Below are 15,697 nucleotides of genomic sequence, written 5' to 3'. Positions count from 1 at the left end.
AAATTGTTGCAAAACAAGAGTAACAAGGATGCTAAGACAATCATCAAATGCAATAGTCTGGAAATGGAAGTTGGAGAGCACATACCCTTGAAATAGCACTATAAAGGGCAGAGATATGGTTAGTAAAATCACCATAAGACTGGCAAGAAGGTCCAGTAGAAACACTATGTCCTCCATGAGCTGTCAACATAATATGAAAAGCAACCATGGTAACAAAGGCTGGCATTACATCACTGCAATAGTGCTTTGTGAGTTGATAACATGTCTCATTACTTTGATTTGGAGAATGGCCCCAGCAACCACCAACACTATTCATTGTGCCCAGGCTGATGTAACCCCTCTCTCAGGCAGGGTGACAGTTACCAAGACAAACATAGTGGCCCCAAACACATCCAGTTACAGCCTTTCGATGTGCGATGGGCTGGAGGCAGGTTGTGGATAAACTAGGGGAAGTCATGGAAGCTTAGCAATATAGGGTCACCATTTCCCAGAGGGCTTACAGTGGCACAAGGGATGGGCGAGCACAGCAGAGCTGTGTTGTGTTGTGATACAATGGCTATATAATACATTGGGGAGGTTGCAGGTGGCCTCCCCTACTGCTATCTCACACAGCGCCCCTCATCTCCCACAGCCATGGACTAACAGCGCACACCAGCTACAAAGCTCATCACCACCCCTGAAGGAAATATCTTGAGCACATGAAAGTGTGACATGAGCTTCATCTCTAAGCCCACACCCACCAGCATGGCAGGCAATGCCATAAATGGCTCCACAGTTCAGTAGCCCTTGTGTACATATACAGCTTGGGGTCATGATGGGGGTGAGACGAGACAAGTGGGTGAGCCCTAAAGAGCCTGCCCTCATCCACTGCTGGCCATCCTCACAGCACTGTAATAGAGGCAGCAGGGTTCCACCTACCTTTAAAAGGAAGGGGCATGGAGGACTTGGAAATCCTTGTAGGCGGAGCATCTGGGGATGAAAAGAGTGAGGCAGAGGGGCTCTAAGGTAGGGAGACTAAAAGGGCAGGCCCATGAGACTATCTTCAGTTGATCAGGACCCTGCTGCGTGATTGGGAACAGCTGAATGTTGCACTGCAACACACTCCCATGTATTTCCCTACAGACGGAACCCTGTTACTATAGCTTTCATACACTGCTCCCTTCTCAATCCCAAATATACAGCCCTTTGAGTGACAGAGTATTCAAAAAGCTTTGGAAGTAAGGACAGTTTTTGTTGGGGGGTGAGGGGAGGCTTCTAATTTACAGTCTAAAAAAAACCTGTTGCTTATTGGCCCTCTTGTACCCTCAAACAATTATCTGTACCTATTTGGTGTATCTGAATATTAACATGGTAGATAATGCCCTTGCAATGAACTACATGTACCAGAAATGCCTTCTTTCCTACCCTACTAGTCATACTTTCAATCTACTCTGAACCTACACTAGAGGGGAAACCTCCCAAGGGACAGCAAGCTGCCCATTGGACGGTGCTGATTAGCCCAGGCAGCTACTATTGCATTAACACCATTCTTCAAACATCACTTTGACTGTTTCCACACTGTGCTTGAAGCAACATATGTTTCTAGCACCATTTCTGTGATTAGCCTGGACAGGTTTTTTTCCCCTCTGGGAACCATATTATAAAACCATGCTATAAAGCTCCTCTTGATAACCTTGAGGGGCAGTCTATAGCATTGCAGGATTTCAAGAAAAAATCCCTGTCCACATTGATCAGGGAAACCGCAGGAGCATGATTGCAGCCAAAGTGTGGATGGATCCTTAGTTTTCACCAGCCTGTGATGAGTCTTTGTAAGGGGTTGCATGCAGATGGGCTTTTTATGAACTCCAAACTATCTTTTTGTAAGATACAAACGAGCAAAGAAAATAAATGAAACCCCTCCCCCACATTAAACACACTGGCAGTTCTGGCCCTAGAGTTTCTTTCAAAATTTGCAGCTGCCAGCACTCTGCTACGAGTCCAGCACATTGCCTCCAGAGAAATCTACCTTTTGAACAGTCTTTGGTCCCTAGAGTCCAAGCTAAAGAAGACAGAGCTTAGGGCACCAGAGGATGTATTCAATTTCAGAGAGGCAGGCACTAACTCAGTACTGTGAAGTGGTTTTTTGGTGGTATCGCCTGCTTACACGGACATCTGATGCCCTACAAGCGAGTAAGTAGAAAACACACAGGGAAGATGGTCAGGGAAAACAGACAGAAGATTTTTACTGAATTTACATTTTACCTGTCTGGCTTACAGGGACTATATGGACTTTATCCACAGAGAGGCTGTGTGATCCAGAATGAGGCTCGGTATTCATGAATTAACAGTGACAACTATGGCCTGCACTGAAAGCGCTCAAATAGAGACAACAGATTGTAAAAGTCACTTGGATTCTGTTGGAACTGCAAGCCTCTACTTCAGCTGTCTGCTTCCCTCCCATTGAGTTCAACATTGCTGAAACACTTGATTGCCTTCACCATAGGTAAGATTCCTTGAGCTAGATTACTTCATTTTTATGAGAGCCGCAAGCAACTCCAAAGGCTTTTATAGTTTTGCACTATTTGGCAAACTTCATTAGATCATTGTCAGGTGGCTCTCAGCTATACCACTAAATGCAAGACATTGAAAACATGAATAGGATAAGCAGTTTCCCCATTTTCAGAGCAGCAGCGTTTATCTAAACAGATGGGCTGTCATATACAGCTGACACAAGTACTTGGATACCATTGTGACAGGCCCTTTCTATGAATATTCAGGCAGGCAGGCAGCAGAACGATCTCAATGCTGGTGGTTCCAACAATTCCTTAGAACATCCCGTCTCTGTAGCAACCTATTGCAAAGACATTATTGTAAACTGTTTGAAATACTAGCACCTTTACGTGTGCCCTCCAATCTCCTATGTTCCATACTCAAAGAGAAGCTGTGTATTTTCAGTTTGAATGACCTTTCTGTTCAGTTAAATGGAAAACTACAAAATAAATATAGTCCCACAAGAGATCACAAAGTATGTGTCACCTCTATAACAGGCTACATTGAAACTGAAAACAAAATGGTTGCTGCCTCCAAGAGCGCAGATTTCTAGAAATTTAAAGATGCACTACTCTGACAACAGACACACAACAGGTACATCGTTACATACAAAACATCTTCAAAACAGGACCTGGATTATTCCTAATATAGTGGCTGTACTCTCCTGCACCTTCTATGAGATATTATCCAAGGGTACCATCCTACTCTATCATCTAATTCCTTGAGCAGTGAAGGAAGATAGGTGGTACTGCTCCAGGACCTCAACCTTGGAGTGGGACAAAACAGGAGCTGGCTGTGCTGTGAAGGAGGGAAGAGAAGCCTGACTTACACTCAGGACCCCATTCATTAAATGGTGGCACTGCTTCAGCACCTCGTCTCATCTAAGGAGATGTTACATTAGTGAATCAATTTCTATAAAAGTTCCCCAAGATGTACCCAAGCCTAAAAAGACTCAATCTCCCCAACTCTGGATTTAAATTGACCAGAATCCACATCCTATGTTTTCTCAGACTGAGTCTTGTGCAGTCTCTGAATATATTCTTTTGCAGTCATTGGAAGTTCAGCCAAAATAGTGATTATTAAATTGAGATTTGATTGTGGTGGATATTTCATCTCTGATGGCTCAACATTTTTGTGGCATTCAGATGGCTTTTACCTGGTGTACCATGGTAAGATACAGGCATCACAGTCTGTCTTCATAATGTAGCAGCTTCTAAAGATGGTATGCCCATTGTCGTTTCAAGAATTTTAACAAGAGGCTTGTGGTCCGTGATCTATGCAAATGTGCTCCCATACAGAAGACCATGGAATTTCCTGAGTCCAAATATAGTGGGCACCTTTCAGATCTTGACATTTATTGTTCACTGTATTTAAATTACAGCCCAGTAATTGTGGCATATTCTATTCTAAATTCAGTATAGAGAATATTGCGGCTATTGTGGTACAGGTAAATGCAGCTGCACTGAGAGGTCACGATTACACTGTGTAATGCTCAGAATCTCTTTTTCAATCTAGACAGAGCCTACATTAAGCAATTTTTACCTACAGAGCTATACACTAAAATAAAGGAAAATATCTGAGCATAGCTTCTGTCTGTTTTGGTCAAAGCTCTAGAAGCAAAACGATTACTTTTTGGACCCATCTGCCATGGCATTACATGTTTAAACGCATCTTCATTTGCTATCAAAATAGACAAACACCCTTGCAGATATCAGTGACTTCTTGGTTTGTACAAATGCCTTATTATATTCTCCAGTTCAAACCCAAGTACATTCTCCATTGGGCCATCGGATTTACTATGCAGACAGATTAGATCAAAATTGTCCACAACAATCAACCAATGCTGAAAGCCTACTCAAATCTACGCTATTTAGATAGATCGTTTGTATGCTGCTTACATTTTTCTGGGAAAGGTTTAAGAGTTCCACATCAGTTATATGACCCAATAAAATCACCGAGGCTGAAAAAGGCACATTTCTGCTTTTCTAGCACTAATCCACATTTTTGAGCTGTTGCAGTAAAGATTCCAGGGTTCTCAAAAGAGCGTCCATATTTTCACCTGTAATGAATATGTCACTCCAAAAGTAAATCATTTCACTAAAATCTTGTAATATTTAGACCATTATACACTAAAATACAGCTGCAGCAATAGCCATTGCAGGGAGAAGATTATTTTCCCTCCGCACGTCATTTTGGATATTTATGGTAAGGTAATTACAAGATTCTTATTTAAGTGCCACCTGCCGGTAAATTTGAGAAATCTAGTTGGTCATCCTCCTGTTAATAGTGCCAACAGATATAGGTTTTCATTTCAACATCCAAGTAGGTGTTCCCAGTGACTAAGTAGTCTCTGGAAATATGGCCATTGCCATCCTGTTTTATAAAACACACAATAGGTCAAAGTAAGCCTCTGTGTAAGCGGGTGTGTCTCCATTAAAGTCAAAGATGCTTATGCTACGCATGAATTTGACCCAGTGGATGCTGCTCATTCAGAAAATTCTAGGGAGAATAGAAAGACAAGGGGTGAGGTAATATCTTTCATGGGACCAACTTCTGTTAGTGAAAGCGACAAGCTTTCAAACTTATACTGAGCTCCTGCTTGTCTCGCTCTCACCAACAGCAGTTGGTCCAATAAAAGATATTAACTCATCCATCTTGTGTCTCTAATATCCTGGGCCCAACATGGCTACAACACTACTATCGGGCAGGCTGGCTCCCCAGTTGCTCGAATTTTGCAAAACAGCCTCTTATGTATCACAGAATGTTGGCACAGCAATCTCAGCCACACACAATTCAGCCTTCATGCCTTTCTCAAACACAGGGTGCAGACACATCAGCATAGTTTCTGTAAGTTTTCCAGGACATTGGTTACTTTATTTACCCTGGGGCAATTTAGAAGTAAGTGCTTTAACCAATTAAAGCCAAACAATAAGGGACATAATCCTGAGTTACTACTGAGGTCCAAATTATACCATTTACATTTTACTATGATTGGCCCCCAAAATTGTCTTATCTCTATACGTTTTAAGTACACATGGTCTCGATTACAACAGTACCTGAATTAATCTTTCATTACATAGGCTGTTAAAGAAACTATCCATTTTACTCATTTATCAGCAGCTGAACACACAAAGGCAATGAAGCATTTTGGCTGTTCTGAACAAGTATTGTTTACCCATGTCTGACAACCCCGGTGCTGCCGTGACATACTTTGCTTTGTTCAAAGCTTTTCCCTTGCTATTGCTCCTTGGCAAGTTCTCACAGCATGTCATAGATGGCCACAATTGCAGCAGTGTAGACTTTTAAAAGGAGAGCAATGATCTGATGGCAGAACAAAGTTCGTAGGGTTTAGACATCCACATGAGACTTTATGAGATCTAGGTTCAGTTCTTGACTTTGACACAGAGTTCTTATGTGACTTTGGGCAAGTCACTTAGGGTGGAATCCATGAAGGCACTCATGCCTCATGTTGACAATTGTGGCATCTAGAAAATCACTGCAACAACCCTGTAACCCACTACCCTGAGTTAGGTGCCTAGGCTTCCTATACAATGAATGGAGAGAGATGGGTGCCTAAGAATGTGATTCACAAAAGCCAGCACACTCAGACGGGAGCTGCCTATGCTAACCAACGGGAGATGCTGAGATGAGGGGTGTACACTAAGCCCTGACCCCTCACTGAGACAGGCAACTAGCAATCCACAAATGGGAACCTGTCTGCAGGAGTCCAACAGCTAAGGTGTTCCATGTAGGACTAAGTTACAAACATGAGTTGATGAGTGTCAAACTGTAAATGGGGAATCATCATCGAGCGGGTCTGTTTCCTGTGCGGTCCTGGATCAGTTCTTGGCCCTATGCTATTTAACATTTTTATCAATGACCTGGAAGAAAACATAAAATCCTCACTAATAAAGTTTACAGATGACACAAAAATTAGGGGAGTGATAAAAATAAAGAGAACAGGTCACTGACTCAGAGCGATCAGGATTTCTTGGTAAATTGGGCACTAGCAAACCATGGGTGTTTTAATACAGCTAAATGTAAATATATAAACATCTAGAAACAAAGATTGCTCCTAGGCCATACTTACAGGATTGGGGACTTTATCCTGGGAAACAGTGACTCTGTTTCTGAAGATTTGGGAGTCATGGTGCATAATCAGCTGAACAGGAGCTCCCAGTGTGATGCTGTGGCCAAAAGAGCTAATGCAGGTCTTGAGAGGCATAAAAAGGAGAATCTCAAGTAGGAGCAGAGAGATTATTTTACATCTATATTTGGCACTTGTGTGACTGTTGCTAGAATACTGTGTCCAGTTCTGGTGCCCACAATATTCAAGAAGGATGTTGATAAATTGGAAAGGGTACAGAGAAGAGCCATGAGAATGATTAAAGGAGTAGAAAACATGCCTTTTGTTGATAGACTCAAGGAGCTCAATCTATTTAGTTTAACAAAGAAAAGGTCAAGGGGTTACTTGATCACAGTCTATAAGTACCTACACAGGGAACAAATATTTAATAATGGGCTCTTCAATCTAGCACAGAAAGGTATTGCATGATCCAACAACTGGAAGCTGAAGTTAGACAAAGTCAGACTGGAAATAAATCAAAATTTGAATGATGAAAATAATTAACAATTGGAACAATTTATCAGGGTTGATGGTGGACTATATTTAAATCATGATTGGATGTTTTTCTAAAAAATACGTTCTAGGAGCTATTTTGTGGAATTTCTATAGCCTGTGCTACACAGGAGGTTTGACTAGATAATCATAATGGTTTCTTCCGGTCTTCGAATCTATGAAATCTTGGACATGGTAAACCTCGTCTCCTTCGTTTAAAATTTTCTTTTTGTAAACTGTTAAACAACTTATTTAATTTCTTCAGAAGCGTGAACCATCTCTACCAATTCACCTGATCCAATGGACTAGGCACAGAGCTGGAAGTCAGAGGAGATGGGTTCTACTCCTTATTTAAACACTAACTGGCCATGTAATCTTAAGCAACAACAACATGATAAACCTCTCTGGGTCTCAGTTTTCCTAATTGGAAAACAGGGATAGGAGTAGTTACTTATTGATCTTTGTAGAGCACCATGAGATCTAGAAATTAAAAGGATTAAAAGAAATGCAAAGTATTATACCATGGTCAAGAGAAAGAATTTTGCATGTGGTGTTAACTGAGATACGGAGCACAATTAAAATAGAACAATTATTTTTTCCTTTATTTCACATTAAGAGAAGACTGACCTTGTCCTTCAGTGGATTTTCCCAAAAATCAGATGTTTATAATTTCATTAAAGCCAGCCTTTAAAATGTTTCCACAGGAGGGCACCACCTCCTGCAAATAAGAGTTAAGAAGTTTGGACATCTTGTCACACCACAGCAATAAATCAAAGTGTCAGAACTTGAGATGGAAGTTTCAAATAGTGAATAACTAATTTTTCGTCCAATTTGTTTTCTTTGGTAGTTTCATGTTTAGAGAATGACAACCAGAGTTGTACTACATTTGTGCCTCCATTTGAGTTTTGTGGGAAATGTGCTGGGCCTCCTATTGGAATAGACATGTGTTTCATATACACAGACGTCACAGTGTTTTATATTGACTGTAATATGTGGAATAGGCCACTATTATATCAATTCATATTCACAAACAATAACTTTGCTGATAAAAAGTTAAGGTTGAAAGTTCATTTTTAGTTACATCTAACTTGTATCCAAATGAAAATTATTAAATTTTCTTTACAAAAAATCTGTGTCTTTAAAAAAAAAAACAATCCACCAAGATGACACATGATCTAAAAGTGAGGAGTTAAGGCATCCAACCTCTACCCCATTGCCATACAATTCTCCATTGTTAATGATCGGTACTCTTTCAGGACTACTAATAAATATAGTAAACAGTACTAGACCTTACACTGATTCCTAGGGACTTGACATCTTTCTTTGTTGATAACTGGTCTTTAATTCCTATTCTTTGCTTTCTACCTCTCAAAACATTGTTTAATCCATGGCTGGATTTAATCTCAGTCTAATAACTATGTTTTCTTAAAAGCTCCTTGTAAAGAACTTTATCCAGCTCCTTTTGAAATCTAATAATTTATATTCACTGCTCTTGCTTGCTCTGTAAAGACTTCAAATAGGTTAGACAGGTATGAGCTACCATTACAAAAGCTGCACTGCTTTGTCTCTGTCATATTACAATGGAAACACATTAATTTGCGTTTTAGAAACCACAAATTTGAAAATTAACGTTAACAATTATTTTGTCTGGAACATTTTCCTGGAGAAGAACCAATGAGCTTCTGCTGCTATTGTGGAGTAAGGTTGTGGCATATAACATTTATTATTCCTTGTGTTGACCAAGTATGGGGTGGAGGGGCACATGACATGCACGGGCCCTACTTGCAATACATTTATGACACACAGGAATTATGGTAAAAGACTAGACTTTACTTCCTGGCATTAATCACCTAACATGGATCAGTAACACAAAAGGGTAACTATCCTGTCTGTTTTAGTACCTGCGATGTTTAATCTCTATATCAGCGACATTTCGGTCACATCATCCCATAAATTCATCCATGCAGCTGATCTTGCACTTGCAATGCAAGTGTCCTCTCTGAAGGCCACAGAAAAGGTCATGAACAGTGACCTCAGGACACTTGAGACTCATTCAAAGCTTGGCGAGTGAAACCCAGCACTGTGAAAACACTCATCTCTGCCTTGCACTTGAATAACCTCAAAGCCAAAGTACCACTTAAAGTGGACTTTTGTGGTCTGTCTTTATCACATGATCACAATCCATGGTACCTTGGCGTTACCCTCAATCGGACACTGAACTATTACCAAAACCTTGATCACTCCAAAAAGAAGATAAAAACAAGGGATAACATAATTCAGAAGCTTGCTGGCACATCATGGGGATGCACACTTCGAACATCAGTACAAGCCTGGGTTTTGTCCACAGTGGAATATTGCAGACCAGTTTGATGCAACAGCTCCCACACCAATTTCATTGACACGGAAATCAATGCTGCTCTCAGGATTACTAGTGGCTCTCTCAAATCAATGCCAATACCGTAGCTCCCAGTTTTGATGGACATCATGCCAGCCAACATCAGGCAAGATGCTGCTGTGGTCCTGGAGTACAATAAGATCCTGGCCGCTCCAGACCTGCCAATACATCAAGATCTCAGGTCACTGCCACTCTCCTGACTCAAATCCAGGAAGCCTTCCTGGATCCATGCTACAGGCCAACAGAAGAACACTGCACTTGCTGGCTTGACTTGGGGGCCGCTTGTGATGTCCCTAATAAAGACTTGATTGAAGATCCAACAAAATAAATCCCAGGGTTCTGCCTTCCACATAGGCACTGAACTGCAATTAACCACGTTCAGGCAATGTATGGAAGGTAGGGATATTTCCTCCACAAATGGAAAAATCAAAGAATCACCAAATTGTGAGTGTGGTGAGGTACAAACAACGTGATATATAATGGACAACTGCCCCATTCAAATAACAGCCCCCCCAAAAAACCACCACTAAAAATCACACCAATTATTGGAATACACAACTGGAGACATCTCAAATGGAAGTGAGTGTGGATGATCTGAACCTGTGACAGATGAGAGGGTTATTTTGCCTGCTATTGGACATTTATCAATAACTATTATCTCCAAATCTTCATGACTTCCTGATCACATGTGTTCCCAAAACAGTTCTTTCCACAGTAGCCATTGAGGTGCATCTACCACATGGGCCCTGTGTTGGAAGTTGTGCTTTTCATTTTCAGTTCCTGATGGTGATGGGAAATCAGTGGGCGTTAGGCACCCTGGTAAGATTTTCAAAAGTACTTAGTTGTCTATCTGTATCTTAAGGCACCTAAATATCTTTAAAAATCTGGCCCTAAGGTCCTTTTGCATATGAGTATCTAAATAGATAAGCCTCATGAGGTGTGTTGTGATATTCCAACAGCTTTTCTTTTTATCAAGTTCTTTGCTATTTGAATTGATTTTTCTGTTAAACAATTTTAATTTGCATCTTCAGGGCTTGATGTGGTGCACCCAAATGGATATATCACAGAAAATATTGCCAAAATTAGCCACTTATGAATTCTGGGCCATTATTTGTTAGCAACTCATTTGGAATCCTTTAGTGAGTAAACAGCGTTATTATATTGCTAATTGATCTGTTGCACAGCAGCACAATTTCAACAAAAATTAAAATTAGTGATCTACTAATCCAAGATAATCTTTCTCTTTTAATTCAAATAAATCAGTGCTATCCTTGGACCAAGGCAATCAGGAAGTACACGTGGTATCAGTGTTTCTACTGAATTCTGTTTTTTAAGCACTCATCCTTAGCCAAAGCAAAATATCTGGGGTTCTCTTCATATACTTCAGAATACTCAGAGTACATTGTGGATTATGCTCAGCATTTCTAACTTCATGGTATGTGGTATTATGATGTGATATCCTTGGAAAAAACAAAATGCAGCAATGACATATTGATCATCCTAGTAAGATTTTATACTTGGAGGTAACCAGGTTTTTCTAGGAATATTCACTCAACTTCTTTGGGTCATTGTGTGTTTCTCATTTAGTCTTGTCATATTTTGTTTTGGAAATGAGTGATCATGACTTGATTACATTCGTTATGTGCAAACCGAATAAAGTCCAAACCAGTACTATATATGCTTGGTTCTTTAAAAGGGCCAATTTCACAAAGATGAAAACAATCATGAGCCAAATCAGTTGAGAGAAAGAATTTGACCAGAAACATATGAATGAATGATAACTGGGAACTATTTAAGAACATTTTACTAAATACCCCAAAAGCCACAATCAAGAAGGAAGACCACACTGTTTTTCATTTCTACCTGAACTTCTTTTATGGGTCAAATTCTAATACAATTACTCACAAAAAGTAGCACCCAACTCTGTGCTATTTATGAAGTAAGATGCTACTCTGGGTGAGTAAAAAGATCAGAACACGGCTCTTAAAAAGGAAGTTCTCTTTTTAAAATCTAGTTCACAATTAGCCAGATTGGTGTTTGTAATCCTCAGAACTACTCCGTGTATTTCTGTCTGCTAGCTGTAGTCCTTTTACCAAACAAACATCAGTGTTGCTGAAATGCACAGAGAAACTAAAACAAAAAACAAAAAAAACAAAAAATGGAACCAAAACATCAGTAAAGCTTTCCAAAAGAGTAAAACTTGCCAGGTCTGACAGGCCGGTGGGTATGTTTTAATTTCATATTAAGAAAATAGAAATTGGTACCAAAAAAAAAAAGTGGGAGGGAACACAAATTTAAAAAAGGACTGCCTAATTCAGCAGCTAAATCAATGTAAGAAGCTCTGTATGTGTGTGTGGGGGGAGGGTGAGACAGAGAAGAGTGAGTGAGTGAGTGAGTGTAATGTGCCTTTCGAAGTGCTGGGAGCTTGATGGGAATGTTTGATTAGCTCCACTCAGAAAAAGAAAAGGTGCCCAGGCCTCCTTTTCCTGTTTGTTTCTGATTCTTTAGAATAATGTTGACTGGAGTTTGTGGTGCAGAAAAACTTGAGAAAAATACCGCATTCATACAGTGAGGAGAAAAGGAATAGAAAGTCACACACCTCAGGCAAGGTAATTCTGATACTACTCCTGTGTTCTATGGCTCTGTTTAAGGGCAGGGGGAGTTACTTTATTTGTTTTGTCAGTGTCAAATTAAATAATTTTTACTATGAAGAAGCTAGACTCTTACACTGAATGCATGTTGTAAAAGGTCCTAAGGGGAAGTATAATCTATACAGCAAAACTGTACTATAGACTTTTGAAATTATTTACAAAATCATTAATCCTTTATTGTTAAACTGTATATACGCACACTGCCTTAGCAATAAAGGTTTAATATTTCATAAAATAGTTGTGTGTATTATGTGCCTGTGCGTGCACACAAATAGATCTATATAGTTAAAGGAAATGGCAAATTATGCAGTGTTATTTGTATACTACTTTTAAACTATATTCATTGTCAAGTCTATTTTGTCATTTTTCTCTGTGCTCAATAATGTGTGAATAAGCTTTGTAAAGGAAGGGTGAGTGGTAGCATTAATTAACCCTAAGGTAACACTTAGGAATACAAATCACTATGATACTGTATTTTAAATTAAACTGTTTCACTGCAGCAGATAGTATTGAATTCCCTGGTAGCTGGATAGATATGTATGTGTATAGGGTACAGTTGCCGCACTCTTTTTATCCTTTGGTGCTGAAAGCTTGTTCTGCTGGTGAGACTAAAACTGAATAGCATTACTGAGTCTGCCACCACTGCTCAACTCTCCACAGAGAGATTGGATTCTTGATAAGTCTTTAAAATGTGATTTGTGTCAGACCAGTACAAACATGAAGCAAATGCCCCGAGCAAACATTTCACAGGGAGAGTTCTGAAGAGTTAGTCAATATTTGCTCCTAGAAGTTTATGGTAACTGCGCCACTTTCAGAGGCAAAAAGGAATTACAGTGACAGACCCTCCTTGGGGCAGTTTTCTTTTCTCCTAACATAACTTCAGAAATGTAACTAATCACCCGTGGCAAAAAACCAACACACTCTAGCTGAAATGTTAACCGTTTATAGGTAAGTTACATTGCAGTAAATCAAGAACTAGAGCAAAAAACCCCTACGCTTTTCAAATGCAGTTTTATCGTACACTTTGCTAGATTAAAAACATCCGGCATTTTACTATGCTCAAGGCGCTTGTATATTTTTATTTCCTATGCATATATGGCCAGATCCTGCAGTTCTTATTCAGACAAACCTGACACTGGAGTTACAATAAGGGCTGTAGGAGCTGCCCCTTAATAAGGCACAAATAGAACTAAAGAAAACTAACTATGTTATAATCACCTCCTATTTTCTCAGTATTAAATTAGTATCTGATTCCGAACAGACGTTTCCTCATCCATTTTTATCTGGTCTAGCTAATTGTTTGGCAAGGCTCATATCTTCTGTGGTGAAAGAAAACACATTCTGCCTTTTTTTGATGCAGAGGCAGGAACAACTAAAAAAAAAAAATGTTTAAAGTTTCAGTCGTCTTTTCAATATCATTTGAAATTTCATCTTATCACCGTTTAGATGAATTATGTTTTCTTTGCCTTGTTGCTATATGTAAAGACGGTCATTTAGCTTTTAATGGCAGGGATTATTATAAGACGCTTGAAACTATTCTATGTCTGATGTCATTTATTATTTCTAGCCATTACTTCTGAGGATTCATTGCTTTTGTGGTAAAAGTAGCCTTGGCTTTATGTGACATTGGTATTCAGTGCTTGATTGTAGCTAGCTCTGCAAAGGTGCCTAAGGAGAGGAATGACTTTAACTCCCCTCCCCTCCCAGGATAGTCTCTGTGCCTCAAAAACAATCCCAGAGACAAAGCATGATCCAGTGGGTGAGGTGCTAACATGGGATTCCATTCAATTCCCTGCTCCACTGCCGACTTTCTCTGTGGTCTGGGGCAAGACATTTAAGGTGAAATCATGGTCCCATTGAAGTGAGTGGCAAAATAAATCTCTCTGTGGCTCAGTTCCCCATCTGTAAAATGGGGATCTTACTACTTCCCTACCCCACACAGGTGTCTTGAGAGTAACTATATTTAAAGATTGTGAGGTGTTCATAGTCATGAGGGCCATATAAGTGCCTGAGATAGATCGATTGGGGGTATGTAAGTATTAGTGGAGAGTCCTAGTTAACAAAAAGGTCCCACCCTTCCCTCCATGAGCTGGAGCATGCACTGCAACAAGTGGTAGGGTGATGTTCCTGAGAGCCCAAGGAAGTATTCTGGCTCTGTAAGTATTCTGAATCAGCCAGAATTCCTTCTAGGGCCCCTCCAACGTGGCCAGTGGTTTAAAAATCAAATTCTAACCATAAGAATTTAGGACTGGATTGCCAGGTAGGCATAGTTGGATATCTGACATCTATTTTCCTTCCAATCTAAAAAAAGTCCTGTAGATTCTGCTTAAGGTGCTCATCACTATAGCATATGTCTCATTGGTATACGACAGTGAAGAGGGAATATGAAACAAATACAATATAATAAAAAAAGATTTGAAAAGTGTAAAGGTAAAATGAAGAGCTTTTTGAGGATACAATTTTGATCAATGGAGTCTGGATATTTAGAAATAACAACTATGTTATACATTGTTAATATAGCAACACCATAGGCAGCTAATGAAACTAGAGGCTTAAATTCTGCCATGTTTATGCATGAGTAGTAGCTTACTCCATGCGTAGTTCCTTTGCTAGTAAACATGGCTCAGTTTAAGTAAGTGGGATAGAATTTGGCCATGATTTGTGACAAAGTATTCACTGTTCCAGCTTCAATTGTGACAGAGAGGATATAACTCTGTCTTGTCTAATGACCACCCTATCCAAAAAACAACTGATTTCTACTATGTTTAGAAAATAAATTCTGAGTGAAGATCTCTGTTCATTCCCTGATAAAATAAATCTCCATCAACCTTGGATCAAGTGCAAACAATTATTCTTTTGCTTTCCTTTATTTACTGCATATTTCACACATGGAAATCTTGGATAATGGCCTCACTCCCACTCCAGCCATTCTACATCACATAAAAGGGACAGAGCAGCATAAAATGGCTCTAAAAACCCTGTATTCAGTAGGGGGAATATTCTACAGGCACTGTAGAAGACAGTCACAAGATTGCCTCATCAGAACCCTTTCATAACCTCCAGCATCAGGGGTATGTTGGGGTGGGATTGTAGCACCCAGCATGGTAGAGATTCTGGGCACTGCTGTTGGGTAGCCACCAGGGGGTAGCTTAGACAGTCCCCCAGGGGTGTCCATGTTGTGCCAGGGACTTCAAACCCCTCCCTGCAGCTTTTCGCTTGCACTATTATACGTGTTCTTTAAACCGTTTCTGCTATAAAAAAAACTCTTTACCATGCTTCTATGTCACACTTAATAAGCATTTTGCAATTGTATCCAACGGTAATATGGCATCCAACAATTTATGGCTTCTTTCTGTGCTGGTTGCTTTCTGTCCATCAAACAGATGCATGAAATTGTTCAGAAGATAAAAACTGCCAGTACTTCTTTTTGAGTGTTGGCATTGTTCTATTATGTTTTAATCAGTGTTTTAGAAACCTATGATGCTGGATGATCATCTTGCAAAA

The 15,697-nt window shown here is 39.8% G+C and overlaps 1 protein-coding gene across 1 annotated transcript in view; it reads left to right on the top strand.

Annotated features, from left to right (window-relative positions):
• Positions 1 to 11,998: 11,998 nt before the first annotated feature.
• The window catches only part of VIT (vitrin), a 72,493-nt gene continuing 68,794 nt past the window's right edge, over positions 11,999 to 15,697 (top strand). The window contains exon 1 of the mRNA XM_067562675.1: positions 11,999 to 12,151. The gene's annotated coding sequence lies outside the window, so the exon portion shown is untranslated. The remainder of the gene's footprint in view (positions 12,152 to 15,697) is intronic.

The sequence above is a fragment of the Emydura macquarii genome, unplaced genomic scaffold, assembly GCF_026122565.2.
Source record: "Emydura macquarii macquarii isolate MOO-44397 ecotype Brisbane River unplaced genomic scaffold, CSIRO-AGI_Emac_v2 contig_2457, whole genome shotgun sequence".
Taxonomy (NCBI): Eukaryota; Metazoa; Chordata; order Testudines; family Chelidae; genus Emydura; species Emydura macquarii.
The sequence above is the reverse complement of the archived record's forward strand: the minus strand, read 5'-3'. Positions and strand labels throughout refer to the sequence as shown.